This window comes from Heterocephalus glaber, unplaced genomic scaffold (assembly GCF_053883595.1).
Source record: "Heterocephalus glaber isolate CG9 unplaced genomic scaffold, H.glaber_assembly_v1.0 deba00000347, whole genome shotgun sequence".
NCBI classification, from domain to species: Eukaryota; Metazoa; Chordata; class Mammalia; order Rodentia; family Bathyergidae; genus Heterocephalus; species Heterocephalus glaber.
In genome coordinates, this window is record NW_028258143.1 from 54,858,588 (window position 1) to 54,875,790 (window position 17,203).

Here is a 17,203-nt window from a genome sequence, read left to right on the forward strand (position 1 = left end):
TTTCTGTAATGGCTATACTTATCCTCATTTTATAGATGAGGAAGCTGAGAGTTGAAAGGATTCATGGATTTTTCCCCAAATTACGTAGCCTATAGGAACCAGTCAGGGTTAAGTTTTTATTGTCCTTGTAAAAGTGTCTTGGTAAGTTCTGCCTAGTACCACCTGTCACCTTCACTTTCCTACCTCTTCTCTCCTACCTTCAGAAACTTTTCAACTCCAAGTTAAAGAATCATCTAGAATCCAACTTTTAAGACTCAGTAAGAATGAGTAATTCCAGTCATATGTGTTTTTCTTGATATCCTCATTGTAGTGTCTCAAAGGAAGTATCTTCTGAAATTTTAATGGTTGGCCTTTCTTATGTGATGGAAAAATCTGTATCCATCTCTACTGCTATTGTTGGTTCCATGAAGTAGGGGCTCTGGAACCTGACAAAACTCCAGGCCTTATAAGCCTTATACTTGACAAATGTGTTGAATTGGATGATCAGTATATGAGATAGGTGAAGCAGGAAATTGAGCTCATTTGATGTTCGCCAGGGCTCTTCTCAGGCAATGGGTCAGAGCAAACTCTGGGGACCTTAGCTGCAGGGAGACAGGCCAATACCTAATGCTATCTTTTCACAACGGATTCTTGCCATGCTTTAAGAATAAATGTGAGACTCCGAAGAGAGTACATACTACTACAAAATTAATTTTTCTCAATCATGATAACATGATAACAATCAAAATAACACTCTGGCTTAAGCAGTTGTATTAGTTTTCTATTCCTGACATAATAAATTCATTTTGTATAAATAGAATTGCAAAATGCCACATTTTTTGGCTGACATATTCACTTAGCATAATAATTTCAAAATTCATTAATATTATTTCATTGTGTGGATATACCACATTTTTTCCATTCATAGGTGAAATATTTGGGTAACTTTCTACTTTTTGATTGTTATAAATGATGCTACTATCAATATTTACATACATATTTTTACATAAACATACATAGTAATTCTCTTAGGTATATGCTTAGGAGTGGAATTGATGGGTCACACAGGAACTCTATGTTTAACTTTTTGAGGAATTACCAGCTGTTTTCCATAGCAACTGCATGATTTTATCCTCATTAGCAATGTATGAGGGTTACGATTTCTTCACATACTCTTCAATACTTGCTATTATCTAGGTTTTTAAACATGGTTACTCTAGTAAATGTTAAGTGATATTGTGATTTTGGTTTGCATTTCCCAAATGAATAATGATGTTAAACATCTTTTCAAGTATTATTGGCTTTGAAGCCTAAAAATGTTTAAGTCAAAAATTATCTATTTTTCTCTTTATTGCTGGTGCTTTAGGTGTCATTTAAAAAAAACAAACTTGAGCTACACATCTATCCTTACACTAGTATATACAGTCTTGATTACTGTAGATCATAAGTAAGTTTTGATATCAGAAATTGTGATGCCTTAATTTTGTTATTTTTCAATATTGTTTTAGCTATCCTAGGACTCTTTTTGAATTTCCATATGAATTTTAAAATCAGCTTTTAATTTTCTGAAAAAAAAATGCAACTAGAATTTTAATAAAGATTTTATTGAATTTGTAGATCCAGGTGAGTAGTATTGCCTTCTTAACATTATTAGTAAGTTTTCTGATCCATGGACATGGATATCTTTCCATTTATTTAGGTCTTATGATCTAGTTTTAAAAAATTTTTTTTATGATTTAGTTTTAAGTGTTCAAGTCTTGAATTATTCTTAAAAATATATTCCCAAATATTTTGTATTCTGTTTGATGCTATCATTAAGATAATTATTTGCTGAATTTCACTTTTATATTGTTCATTATTGCTGCATATAAATACAACTAACTTTTGCATAGTTATCTTGTATTCTGTAACTATGCTGAACTTGTTTATTAACTGTAATAGTTTTGTTGATTCTTTTTCTTTATGTAAGACCATGTCATCTGCAAATAGAGATAGTGCTTCTTTTTTTAATGACCGTTTTGTTTATATTTTTAAATTAATTTTATTGGTACATTTTGGTATACAATATAATGACATTCATCATTGGAAATTTGCACCTTTACATAATCTCTCTTGGTTCTTATTTTTCCCCCTTCCCCTGCCCTCCCGTCAACCCCTCCATCCCTATTTACAAAGAATTTGTTTCCTTTTTATCATTTTCTCATATTGATTCCATTCCCTTCTTTCCTTTCCCCTACCCCTCCCATTTCCCCTTCTTCTTTGCCCCTTTTCTTCCTATTTCACATTATCTATTATACCTTTTAGTCCTTTTTTACACTTTAAGTTTCTCACAGTAGAGAAACTATTTGGCATTAACACATATGTGTCCTATTTATTTCACTTAAGAATATCTCCTTACTATGTCTCTAATTTCTCATTTTTTATGGTGGAGTAATACTCCATTTTATTTAAAACCCACATTTTCTTTATCCAGTCTCCAGTTGATGGGCAATTTGGCTGCTTCCAAGATTTAGCTATTACAAATTGTGCTGCTGTGAACGTGGGTGCACATATATCTTTTATATCACATATATATTTTAATTATTTGGGGAAGATACCCAGCAGGATAATAGCTGGGTCAAATGGGACTTCCAGTCCTTGTTCTTTGAGGTATCTCCATGCTGATTTTCACAGTTGACTCTCCTACCAGCAGCAGAGCAGTATTCCTATTTCCCCACAGCCCTGCCCCCCAAGCATTTTTTTATTGGTTGATTTCATGATAGCAGCCATTCTTTCTGGGGTGAGGTGGAAGCTCAGCATTGTTTTCATTTGCATCTCTTTAATGACCAGTGATATTGAACATTTTTTCATATGTTTATTTGCTATGTGTACTTCTTTGTCTGAGAAATGTCTGTTCATTTCAGATGCTCATTTTTGGATTGGGTCCTTAAATTTGGGAGGTCTGATTTTTTTAAGTTCTTTATAGATTCTAGATAGTAAACCTTCGTCTGAGGAACAATAGGTGAAATTTTTTTCCCACATTGTGGGTTGTCTCTTCACACCGCTGGTGGTTTCTCTTGCTGTGCAGAAGCTTTTTAGTAAGAAGAGATCTCACTTGTTCATTGTTTGTGCTAGTTCAAGGGCAACTGAGGTTTTGTTCATAAAACCTTTTCCTACACCAATGTCTTCAAGATTTCTACCTAACCTCTGTTCCAGCCAATTCAGCATTTTTATTTTAATATTTAGATCTTTCATCCATTTCGATTTTAGTTCAGTGCATGGTGAGAGATATAGGTCTAGTTCTAATCTTTGGCAAGTTGAAACTGAATTGTTCTAGCACCATTTATTAAAGAGGCTATCTTTCCTCTAGTGAGGGTATTTGGTTCCTTTGTTGAAGAAGAGGTGGCTGAGTGTGTCTGGAGTTGTATCTGCATCTTCTAATCTGTTCCACTGGTCCTCAGGTCTGTTTCTTTGCCAGTACCAGGCTGTTTTTATCACAGTAGCATTGTAATACAGTTTCAAGTTGGGGGTTGTGATACCACCTGCCATGTCTCTGTTGCCTAGAATTGCTTTTGCTATTCTGGGTCTCTTCTTGCTCCAAATGAATTTTTGGATTGTTTTCTCAAGGTCCATGAAGTATGCTGCTGGAATTTCAAGTGGGATTGCAATGAATCTATAGACCAGTTTTGGAAGTATGGCCATTTTCACTATGTTGATCCTTCCTACCCAGGAGCAAGGGATGTCTGTCCATTTTCTGATATCATCTTCAATCTCTCTTTTCAGAGTGCTATAGTTTTCAGAGAACAGGTCTTTGATTTCTTTTGTTAGGTTGATTCCTAGGTATTTCAGTTTCTTGGATGCTATTGTAAAAGGAATTTTTTGCCCCATTTCTCTTTCAGTGAGTCTGTCATTCGTGTAGAGGAAAACTATTGATTTTTGTGTGTTAACCTTGTATCCAGCTACTTTAGTGAATTTGGTTATTAAGTCTAGAAGACTTTTAGTGGAGTTCTTGGGGTCTTCTATACACAGTATCATCTCATCTGCAGATAATGACAATTTGACTTCATTTCCTATCTTTATTCCTTTTATTTCTTTCTCCTGTCTAACTGCCATGGCTAATGTGTCCAAGACTATATTGAACAGGAGTGGTGATAGTGGACATCCTTGTCTTGTTCCTGATTTTAGTGTGAAGGATTTCAGGTTTTGACTGTTTAGTATGATATTGGCTGTGGGGTTTTTTTTATTAAATTCTTTTATTGGTACATTGTAGGTATACAACACAATTACATTTCTCATTGGGAACTTGTACCTTTACATAATGCATCTTGGTTCTTATTTTTTCCCCATTCCTAGCCCTCCCTTCCCTATTTACAAAGACTTTATTTCCATTTTTTCCATTACTCATCATTTTTCCTTTCCCTTCTTTCCTTTCCCCTGCCCCTCCCACTACCCCTACCCCTTTGGACCAGGGATTTAGCTCAGTGGTTCCACCACCTGCCTCAAAGGCTGTGGGTTTTTCATAGATGGCTTTTATCAGGCTGATATAGAGACTGTGTATTCCAATTTTTTGTAGGGTTTTATCATAAATGAGTGTTGGATTTTGTCAAATGCCTTTTCTACATCTATGGAGATAATCATATGATTTTTGTCCTTGGCTCTATTGACATAGTGTATTACATTGATTGATTTGCTTATGTTGAACCATCCCTACATCCCTGGAATGAATCCCATTTGATTAGGGTATATGATCTTCTTGATGATCTTCTGCATTCTGTTTGCCAGTACCTTATTAAGGATTTTTGCATCTATGTTCATTAGCGAGATCGGCCTATAGTTCTCTTTTTGGTTGGGTCTTTCTTTGCTTTGGAGATCAAGGTGATGCTTGCTTCCAGGAATGAATTTGGGAGTATTGCTTCCCTTTCAATTTCATTGAAGAGTTTAAAGAGTAGTGGCAGTAGTTCCTCTCTAAATGTCTTGTAGAATTCAGCAGTGAAGCCATCCGGACCCAGGCTTTTTCTTAGTTGGTAAGTTTTTAATTACATTTTCAATTTCATTGAATGATATAGGGCCATTTAGAATTTTTAGGTCATCTTCATTCAATTTTGGTAATTCACACATTTCTAGGAATGTGTCCATTTCTTCCGTGTTTTCCATCTTATTGGCATATAGGTTCTCGAAGTAGGTATTGATTATCTTCTGGATTTCTGCTGAGTCCATTGTAATTTCACCATTTTCATTCCTAATTGCATAGATTTGGGCCTTTTCTTTCCTTTTTCTGATAAAACTGCTTTCATTGTGTCCCATAGATTCTGATATGTTGTATTGTTGTTGTCATTTAATTGAAGGAACTGTCTGATTTCTTCTTTAATTTCCTCTGTGACCCATTGGTTATTCAGAAGTGTGTTGTTCAGTTTCCATGTGTGTATGAGATTCTTGCAGTTTCTTTTGCTATTGATCTGCAATTTCATTGCACTATGGTCTGATCATAGACTGGGGATAACTTCAATTCCTTTGCACTTACTTAAACATGTTCTATGAGCAAATATTTGGTCTGTTTTGGAGAACAACCTGTGTGCAGCTGGAAAGAATATGTATTGTGATTTGGTGGAGTGGAATACTCTGTAAACCTCTGTTAAGTTCATTTGTTTAGGAGTTTGATTGAGTTCTAGTATTTCAATTTTTATTTTTTGTCTAGTTGATCTATCTATTTGTGACAGTGGGGTGTTGAGGTCCCCTGCTACTATTGTATTAGTGCTTATATGATTTTTCATGTCCATTAGTATTTGTTTAGTTGGGTGCACTAGTGTTTGGTGCATATGTTTATGATTGTCATCTCTTCCTCTTGGATTGTTCCCTTTACAAGGATATAGTGTCCTTCTTTGTCTCTCTTAATCAATGTTGGTTTGAAATCCACTTGATCTGCAAAGAGGATAGCTAGTCCTGCTTTTTTGGGGATTCCTATCACATGGAGTATTGTTTTCCACCCTTTAACTTGCAGCCTGTGAGTTTCTTTTTGAATTAAGTGTGTTTCTTGTATGCAGCATATTGTTGAATCTTGCTTCTTGACCCATTCTGCCCTTCTATTTCTTTTGATTGGAGAATTGAGACCATTAACATTGATGGTTATAAGTGATATGTATTCACTTATCCTTGTCATGACTTTCTCTTTTTGTTGGATTCTCGCCCTTTACATTTAATTTCTTGTCGGCCCAATGGATTCATTCTGTTGTGCTTCCTGTGGTTGTGATCCTTATTGTCTTTTCCTCAGATAGTGTCTAACATTTTTCGGAGTGCTGGTTTGGTATTCATGGAGTTCCTAAGGTGCTCTTTGTCATGAAAGTATCTTATTTCTCCATCAATTTTGAAAGATAATTTTGCAGGGTACATCAATCTGGGTTGGAGGTTGTTTTCCTTTAGGGCTTGAAATACATCACTCCAAGCTCTTCTTGCCTTGAGGGTTTGCATTGAGAAGTCTGCTGTGATTCTGATGGGCTTTCCTTTGTATGTGATTTGTTTCTTTTCTCTCACTGCTTATAGAATTTTGTTCTTCTGTTGGGTTTTTGGAATCTTAACAATTATATGCTATGTGTAGATTTTTTTTGATCAAGGGTATTTGGAGTCCTATATGCCTCACTTATCTGTATGTCAAGTTCTTTTCCCCTGCTTGGGAAGTTTTCTGCCATCACTTCTGAGAACAGTTTTTTTATGTCATATGCATTCTCTCCTGTTTCTTCATTGACTCCAATCAGTCTTACGTTATTCTTCTTTGCATTGTCAAGCAACTTCTGGATTGATTTCTCATGGTCCTTTACAATTTTAAAGAAACTCTCTTTTCCTGGTCACTAATTGCAATCTTATCTTCTATAGCTGAAATCCTGTCCTTACATTGGCTCATTCAGCTGTGTAGACTTTCAATGGAGTTTTTAATCTCCTGGAAATCTGTTTGCATCTGTTTTATGGATTCCATTTTTTTCCTATGTTGGGATTCCATCATGTTCCTCAACTCCTCTAATTTTTTATGTTTCCTCTCTAGATTTATTAGTCATATCTTGCACTATGGGCACAATCTCTGCTATGTGAGAAATTATTTCTGATTTCATTTTTTCCAGATCCTCTTTTTTGCCAGGGATTTCATTTGGTTGAGTATCAGATTGTTCCACCTCATTTTCCTTTGGGTTTGCTTTAGATGATCTGGAGGTCTGGTTTTGAGACTTGTTTACATGTCTTATTTCATGAAGGTGTTGAGGGGAAGGATGTGTGCTGCTGGTGCCTGCAGGGCTCACCTTCTCGTCACTGGGGGCAGTGGTATGGGGGCTTGGAAGGTTCACCTCCTCTGTGCTGGGGGCAGCTCTGCTTCTCAGCACTGGGGCTGGTGGTACCATCTCCCAGAAGGTTCACCTCATCTGCACTGGAGGAAGCTCTGCTTCTCAGTCACTCGGGGCAGTGGTACAGAGTCCTGGATGGTTCACCTCCTCTGTGCTAGGGGCCACTCTGCTCCTTGGCACTGGTCACAGCTCTGCTCCTTGGCACTGGGGGCAGTGGTACGGTGGCCTGGAAGGTTCACCTCCTCTGCTCTGGGGGGAAGCTCTGCTCCTCAGTGCTCTGGGCAGTGGTACGGCAGCCCAGAAGGTTCACCTCCTCTGTGCTGGGGGCAGCTCTGCTCCTCTGTGCTGGGGATGGTGGCACGGTGGTCTGGGAGGTTCACCTCCTCTGCACTGGGAGCAGTTCTGCTCCTCAGCAGTGGGGTGGTGGTACAGCAGCTGGTACTTCTTCCTTTCTAACCTGCATGCTTATTTTGAGAATTTTCCTTTCTATTCTTATTTATTATTTATTATTTTGTTGAGTGTTTTTAAAATCATGAATTGGTATTAGATTTGGGTTCTGTGTCTATTGAATTGATCAAATCTTTTTTCTAGTACTGGGAGTTGAGTCCAAGGCCTCATGTGTGTTGGCAAGTGCTCTACCACTGAGCTGTATTCCCACCTCTTATCATAGTTTTAAATATTTATTCAATTAATATGATCTATTACCTTGATTCACTTTTATATATAGAAACAATCTTGCATTCCTTGTATAAATCCCACTTGGTCATGGTGTACAATCTTTTTTTACATATTACTGAATCTTTTTGCTGTTACTCACTTGAGGATTTTTGTGTCTATATTTATAATGAGTATTGGTCTATAGTTTCTCTTTCCTCTAATATGTTTGTCTGACCTCATTTAATTTATACTCTACTTGTCCTAGAAATAAATAAGGAAGGCATAAAATTGCTTTTTTAATTATGGAAGTTGGAAGTTTAGCATCAGCATCCAAAATAAACAACAACAGACATTTACAAAAAAAAAAAATGTTTCCTCTAAGGCTTATTCCACTCTTCTTTCCTGATTGGCTAATGCCCACAACTAAAATGGAGTACATTAAATAGTCCAAACAACTTTTTGAATATACAATAAGTCCCCAACTTAGGAAAGAGTTCTGTTCCAGGAGAGCTTTCTTAAGTCAGATGTTAGTAATTCCGACACAAATATACAGTGTAAAGCATAAAAAAACTTCACATGTTCCATCGTCTTGTCCTTGTTCTTTAGAATTGTGCAAATGGGCAAATGATTCATGTTATAAGAATGAGTTAATGGCTGTCATCTTTTCCCTTCTGTCTAATCTCAATTATTTTCACTTTTGTTTCCATGATCATTGCTCTGTGCTTCCTGGCAGTCCCCTCCACATCACTACTGCTTTTCCTCTTGTTTCTAGACATTCTGGGCTCTGATTAAACACTGTACTACTGTACACTATTGTACTGGACAGTAAGCACCCAGCAGCACAACTGTGACAATGTCCGGCAGACATGTGAGCTGCTTCCATGATTTGTTTGCATCTGTAAATGTTTGTAATGTGAGGTACATGTGTATCTGAAAAGCTTACAACTTGAATGTTCATAAATTGGGGACTTAGTGTACTTAGTGCCACTTAATTGTACACTTTCAAATGTTTAAAATTGTGTATTGTGTACAATATGTGTATTTTTCACAATAAAAAATGGATATAATGTGAAAAAAATTAATTAATTTCAATTAATTAATTGAAAAATGTTTCTCTCCGATTTTTTGAAAGAGTTTGTAAAGCATTTGTGTTAATTCTTTATTATGTTATAGAATTCTTCAGGAAAGCCATCTAATTCTGAGATTTTCTTTATGAGTAGCTTTTTGGATTGCTAATTGAATAGCCTTACTTATTATCAGTCTGTTCAAATTTTCTAATCATTTTGAATCAGTTTGGTTTTTCTTTTGTCTTTTTAGAAATCTGTCCACTTCATCTGGGTTACCTAGTTTGTTAGTATATAATTGCTCAAAGTATTCCTTTATGATTTTATTTCTCTAATGTCAGGAGCAATGTTTCCTCTTATTTGTATTTTGGATTTTATTAATTTGAGACCTCTCCTTTTTTCCCTTGGCCAATTTATTAATGGTTTGCCAATTTCGTCAATCTTTTCAAAAGCTAATTCTTTATTTTTATATTTTTTCTGTTGTCTTTCTTAATTTGTTTTAATTTTCATATTTCCTTCATTTCATTTGCTCTGGATTTTAATTTGCTATTTGCTTCAGTTTCTTAAGGTGGAATTTAGGCTACTGAATTGAGATATTTCTGTTTTAAAATATAGGTATATATGGTTACAAATTTCCCTCTCTGAATAACAAATTTTGATATGCTGTGTTTCATTTTTATTCTCCTTAAAGTATGTACTAATTTCCAAGATGATATCTTAACATGTTGATTATTTGAAACTGTGTTGTTAATTTTCACATACAGAGTCCATCAAAAAAATGTATACACATTTCAACAGTTCACCATACTAATAAATGTCTGAAAGCTAATGTCCACCACTTTAAACACCTCTTGTAATTGTAGAGGACAAAAGTTACTTGTATTAATCTCATAATGTCCAATAAATTTAGTATTAAAATATTTATACATTTTTTTTCTTCCTTATGTATACATTTTTTGGTGGATTCTGTGAATTATCTAGATTTATTTCTGTTATTGATTTCCAATTTTCATTTATTGTGGTCAAAGAACAAATTTTACATGATTTAAATACTTTTAAATATACTGAGACTTTTAACCTGATATATGATCTATTTTGGTGAGTGAAATCATTGTAAAGAATGATAAATATATATTCTGCTGTTGTTGGATGGAATGTTCTGTCAATATGTAGTATACTTGGTTTATAATGTTGAACAAGTCTTTTATTTCCTTGATGATTTTCTGTCTAGTTGTTCTGTTTGTTCTTGAATGTGAGATTTTTGAAGTTTTCCATATTATTGTTGAATTGTCAATTTCTCCCTTCAGTTCTGTAATTTTTTGCCTCATTTATTTTGGTGCTCTGTTGTTTAGTTCCTTTATGTTTATAATCATTATATTGTTTTGATACATTGATTCTTTTACAATATAAAATTTCTTTATTTATCTTCAGTAACAATGTCTGCCTTAAGGTCTATTTTGTATGATAGTATAACCACTCCAGCTCCCCCATGTTACTATTTCAATGGCGTATCTTTCCATCCTTCAATTTTCAATCTATTTGTGACTTTGAAATAAAGTCTCTTTTAGACAGCATGTATTTGGCTAATGCTATTTTACATCATTTCTGCCAATATCTGCTTTTTAATTGCTGAGTTTAATTTATTCACAGTTAATGTAATTATAAGATTAGATTTGTTATTTTCTTATTTGTATTTTATATGTCTTATTTTTTCTTCCTCAATTCTACCAATACTGCTCTCTATTGTGTTAAATATTTTCTTCTGTACCACTTTAACTACATGAATGCTTATTAACGTATATTTTGAGGGTTTTTTGTGTGTAGTTGCCTTGAGAATTACTATTAACATCTTAATTTAAAATGACAGTTCTAATTAATAGCATTTATGCTATTTTTGTCAAAAATTGCATCTTCATGTATTTTGTGTCCATCAGTGCAGATTTATAAATATTGCTCTATGATGTTGCCTTGTAAATAATATGAGAAAATAAATTTGAAACACAGTACATATTTTAACTGCTTTTTATATTTTATTTACCTTTGTAGTTACCTTTATGAATGCTCTTTATTTCTTCATATTGAGTTGCTGTCTAGTCTCTTTCCATTTCAGCCTGAAGAATTCTCTTCAGTATTTCACATAAGCCAAGACTGCTAGCACAATTTCTCTCAATTTTGTTTGTAGCAATGCACTCTCAATTATTCGTTTTAAGGAAACTCTGTTTAAGTATTGTTTTCTTTTTGAGACAAGGCCTCACTATGCTGTCCAAGCCAGCCTCTAACTCCTGAACCAAAGTGATCCTCCTGCCTTAGCCTCCCAGATAGCTGGGATAACAGGAATTCACTATCATGCCCACCTATGTCTATTTTGTTTATCTTTTTTGTGTTTCTTTCTCTTTCATTTTTTTATTTTTAAAAAGTTGTTTTATTTTAATATAATGCAAGTAGATAGTAATAAAGAAAATATAAAAGCCATTCTATGAAAAAATAATTTTTCATAACAAAAATTATTAGAGAATAACAATGGTAAATACACTGTGTATCATGACCATGATCTTGAGCACTTCTAGTGAATTTTACATTTCAGTTAGTGTTTTTTGTTTTGTACTTTTTAAAATTTCTATTTCTTTATCAATATTTTATATCTGGTGGGGCATTGTTCTCATATTTTCCTTTAGTTCTTTAGACATAAATTCTTAGTTTACTTAATATATTTAAAACATTTGATTTAAAGTTTTTATCTAGTAAGTCTCATACCTGTATTTTCTCAGGGACAGTTTCTATTGATTGAGTTTTTTGTTTTATTTTCTTTTATTCTGTATATGATCATTTTTTTTTGATTCTTCATGTGTCTTACAGTTGTTAGTTGGATACTGAACATTGTAAATACAAAAATGTAGTAACTCTATGAATCAGATTTCCCCCTCTATCCAGGGTCTGTTGAAATTATTACTTATTATTGTGGTGTTATGTTTAGCAACATCTGAACTAATTCTGTAGTCTGTATTATTTGTCATATGTGGTCATTCAAATCTCTGCTTGGTTTGCCCAGTAGTGAGCTAATTATTGGATATATTCTCTTAAATTTGTAAAACAATACACCTCCTGCTGTTTACCAAGTGGCTGAAAGTTTATTTGTGAGCATAAGTTCAACACTGAGCTAGGCAACTGACAGATTCTGCCTTAATCTTCACTCCCTGGTTTTGCAGACCCTTACAGGCTGCCAGATATAAGGGTCTAGGGTCTTTGGAGCTCATTCCTGAGCAAGTGCACAGTCCTACATATGAACATAGACTTCTAGATACCCAGGAATGTACTGGAATATTTCACACCCCCTACTGACACTTCATTTCCCAGGTTATATTTTTAAGAAGTTTGAAAGTATGAACTCAGAACTCTTCAAAGAGTTTGAAATTTTTTCATAAATTTGAAAATTTGAGCTTCTTTAGTGTTGGAATTTAAACTCTTTCTCAATGGATAGACATGAAAATCAGCATGACTGTTCAGAATGGATAGTGGACACAATCCTGAGAGAGGGACCTGCTATGCCAAGCCCTCACTCATGGTTGCTGGATCATGAGGAGCTTAAAGGAATCATGGGGCAAGCAGCAGGTAATCACCAATATAAAAGTATAACAATATGTTGATAACTAGCATGCTGTCAGCTAAATGTCAGGCTCCAGGCCTGGATTCTAGTCATTCTGTGGACAGGAACTACACTCCCTTGTTCTGTGGTATTTCCAGGACCTACCCAAGTTTCTGTCTTATAGTAAACACAAAATATCTGTGGAACAAATGAATAAATGGACACAAAATAAATATACACATAGGATATGCCTAATCTAAATGGGAATGCATATCAACACTGTGAGACATTTTTCTATTAATAAAATGCATGCTCTTGTTCTATTTCATCAAGAGAACTCTGAGAAAGCACTCGAGAAAAATAATTTTATTGTTGTTAGGGGTAAGCTACTATGGAATAAACTCTGGGTATTGGTGTTGACACAGTGACTGCAGTCAAGAACAACAATAATAACATAGTCATATCACTGTAGTCACTAATTTACCTTCCAGCCTGAGTTAATCAGCAAGGCAGTAGTCTGAAAATTGTCATTTGTCTTCTTCTAGAAAATACTTTTAATATTTCGTGATGACTTGAAGAATGAATCAAAGCCAAGCAAATATATCCTTTAGGTGTCTCCTCCCTGTACCCAGTCCTACATCCTTGCTTACTGCCACCTCCAGCCCCCAGGCAGGTGACACAGCTAATATGCAACTTTGGGCAGCTCTCCCCACCCAGCTGAAAGCAAACACACCACCAAAGGAAATCCCTTGAACAACTGCACATAGGCCTTGGAGAATCTGTGTCTGTATGCTCCTTCTCCACGTTCCCCGTTCGCCTACAGACTTCCGGGCCGGGATGGGCAATCATCACACTTCATTGTCCAGTACCATCATTACAATATTGTTATCATCTGAGCTGGAGTCTGACACTTTCTTTAAGACCTTTCAAATAACCCCTTTACTAGGCTTCAGTACCAAACCATTCAGGGCAAATCTCTGCTTTGTGCTTGTCAGCCTTAATAGACTGGATGTCACTTGAGCCTGTAAAAAGTGCCTGCTCCTCAGCTGTCAGTCAGTCCTGGTGGTGTCAGCCGAGAGCCTGGCTGGAGCTGGCTGGATTAGAGGGTAGTTACCATAGCTGTCAGATTACTGACAGCCTGACACCCACACTCCCAACTTCCTCTTACTGTATTTGGTTTCTATTGAGCTCTCTGGACCTTTCTTAAGGTGGATTTCTCTGTTGGAAACAGATAATTTGGCCAGCATCCTCAGAAGTTGGGCTTTTTTCTTTTCTGTTCTGATTTTTAGAAAGCCCTTTACTTTGAGCAGCTTTTACATTTCAGTGAATATTTTAAACCTCATTCCAGCAATATAGCTTCTTCTCTACACTTTCTAAGTTTATAGAAACTCTAAGTGTGTGTGTGTGTGTGTGTAGATAGATAGATAGATAGATAGATTTTATTTTCAGCATCTTAATAATCTAAGGATATATAGTTCTCACCAGAAATATTTTCTGCTTACCTCTTCCACATTTGCAGTTTTTTCTCCTTCCTGTTTCATCTTATCTTTGCTCTGGCCCTGTGTGTAATGTGGAAAGCTCAGTTTGAGCATGTAGGCATGCTTGTATGCACATGTGTGTGCCGGGGGTGTGGGTACATACAGAACTGTTGACTTATCTATGAATGTTTGTGGTATACATATTCATACCTAATGAAAGGCAGGCAGCTAACAGCCAAGGCAGGAAGAACAAATTGGCAGCTCTCCAAATTGTGCCTTAGTTAACATTCACCTTCAATACAGCCAATTAGCGAATGAAGTTTATTCTCTCCTTCCTCTATTCCCTCTTCTCAGTTTCCATTCACTCCTTTTCTCCTTTTCACTTTTATTAAATGCTTGCAATCTTGCAGTCCCTAGGCTGGATGCCAGGGAAACAAAAATGAATGTGACTATACCCTTATATATAAATTCACAGTTGCCTGCTCACATTCCTCAGGTATGTTCAAGATTTATAGGCTTTCATTTCTGACCAGGGAGCTGAGCTTAATTAACACTTTCATTTACTTAGCTAATAGTCAAGGCTGATTTGCTTTTATTAAATCAGGCTTTGGGACCAGAAATATAACTTTTGCACAGTCTTACATTTGCTTACTATTTTAACCAGCTATGGAATTAAACTTGAATCTGCTTTTCAACCACAGCTTTCAACCCACTCAGGCACATGCATGTTTAGGGTTGTGTGGATGCAGGGGAGAGAGAAAGCACTAGGCTTCAGGAAATCTACTTGTTTCATGAGAAAGTCACTGCATCTTTTCTCTTGATTAGGGATAACCATATTTAATCTGCCCACCTTATATGTTTGGTCTTTGGTCTAGATAAATATGAATGAAAGCACTTTCCAAAGTGCAAGACATTACAAATGCAGATTATGGTGATTAAGTAGTGCTCTATATGATTATATGTAAATGTAAACCAGCGCTTGATTATTTACATTATTTTACTTATTCTTTTTCCTCCAGTACTGGTGATCGAACTCAAGACCTTGCACTTGCGAGGCAGGTGTGGTGCTGCTGAGCTAAATTCCTGGCCCTATTTCACTTATTCTTATTTTCTTGTCTACACATACTTAGCTTTGTTTTTCTAGCATGTGACCACAGAGCTGAAAAACATGCTCCCCAGTAAAAATAACAAATTATGTTTTGATTAAACTTATGAACTCATACTCAGATCAGGAACCTTTAGTGGTCTTCCATGGTCCTCATTATACTTGTAAGAATGCATGGCTTTTTAAGATCACTGTTGTTTCTTGATGAACCTAGCAAAATGGTTCAAATTATAATGAGTCGGCATCTATCTCAGTTGCTAGGTAGTTTTGGATTCCTTATAACTCAGGAACTTGACAAATAAAGTCCAAACCAGAGCCTAAAGACTGTAGTAAACTTACTGGAAAAAGGATTGAGGTGGGGGGTGGGGGCAGGAGAGGAGATACAAGAACTTTATGTTTTCAGTGCCAAAGCCAAAGACATATTTTTTCCTGCACTTCCTCCCCATAGCAAAAAAATTTTTAAATGAAAAGACCCTTATATTTCACCCAATTAAATGTTGGAAAACAGCCTCTCCATATTATTTACAAGCGTTAAGGAGTTTTAAACTCGACCAACTCTCCCACACCCCACTTGCGCTAATGCACATTCTTTAGAGGCTATCCTCTCTGCACTGCAATGACCAGCGGTGCAATTATTCAACTAATTTGGTGAAAAGCATCAGATCTGACAAATAATATGTGGGTTGTGAAAATGTTTATTTGCAAACCAAGTGTTCTGGCCACAGTTTTGCTGAACTTTCAGGGCAAGCACTCCGTTCTTCATCAGCAATCTAAATGCTTTTTCAAACTTGACTCTTTCCTGAGCCCTGCTTATAAATGAACGGCTGCATGGCGAACCTATGATGTTCATGTTACTTGTTCTTCTTTTAAGACAACAGATGTCAATGTATGAATTGTTTTTTTCTAAACTAAAACCTCGGTGTTCAGGTTTAATCGCAGTGTTGGCACTTTACGACAAATAAATGGGTTTGAGGTTGCAGTTGGGGCACACGTCTCTAAAATGTTCCTCATCACTGGCATAAGGGATCCATCTGTGGGCTCAGGACTCAGGCGGGGGTCTCACTGTTGCCCAGAGTGGACTTGATCTCCTAGGCTCAACTGATCCTCATCCTCCCCTGTAGCTGGTACTATGGGTATGCACTACTGTGCCCAGTGTCTATCTTATTTTTAATCATAAAGATGTTCTTCAGTCCTGCTTTTCAAGTCTACCTTGTCCTAAGTTGCCAACTGCTGAACCTCCAACACATACCTGTGGCAATGCAGCAGTGTGACTTTGCAACATGACAGGCATTCTGGGGTTCATATCCTCATCTTTGGGGCTCATTTTTCTCATCTGTAAAACAGATAACGTTATAAGATTTATATGGATTAAGTGGTATAATTTGTGTAAATTTGACATGCTGCTTGGCACAAAGTAAGTGGCTAATAAATGGTGGTTGTTACTACTATCATTAATGTTGCTATTTGCGCTCTTATTCTGACCTAGGCTTTGAGTTTGTGAAAATCTAAAGAAACCTTCCAGATGTTAGTCTTTGTCCTATCTGACCTTGTGCAATGGTACATTCTCATCTGTCCATTCATTCATCCTTGCATTTATTTTTTCATTCATATAATAAATGTTTAAGGGACTGTGCGGGAGTGCTAGGCCAGGTGAAGAGTTGCAAAGACAAACATTACCTGCCTTCCAGGATTCTCAGTCAACAGAATAGACAGATATGTTAACATTTGTGGGGATGTAATTAGATCTACAATAAAAATACAAAAATGTGATGCTGGGAGCACTTAAATAGGAGTACTTTTCTTGGCGAGAAATGTCAAGAAAAGCATCCTAGGAAAGAAGAGCTTTGAGCTGGGTCCGGCTAAATAGGGAAGGGTATTTTATGCATATGCAAAGACTTTGGTGTGACCAGACCAGGGCAGTGGGAAACTTCTGCCTACTGTGCCATGAGGGAGAGCTACAAGCAAGTTCCAAGAGGGAGGTTGAGGTCCATTTGAAAGAGCCTTGTAGACCAGGCTTTTCTCAAAGTCTACAG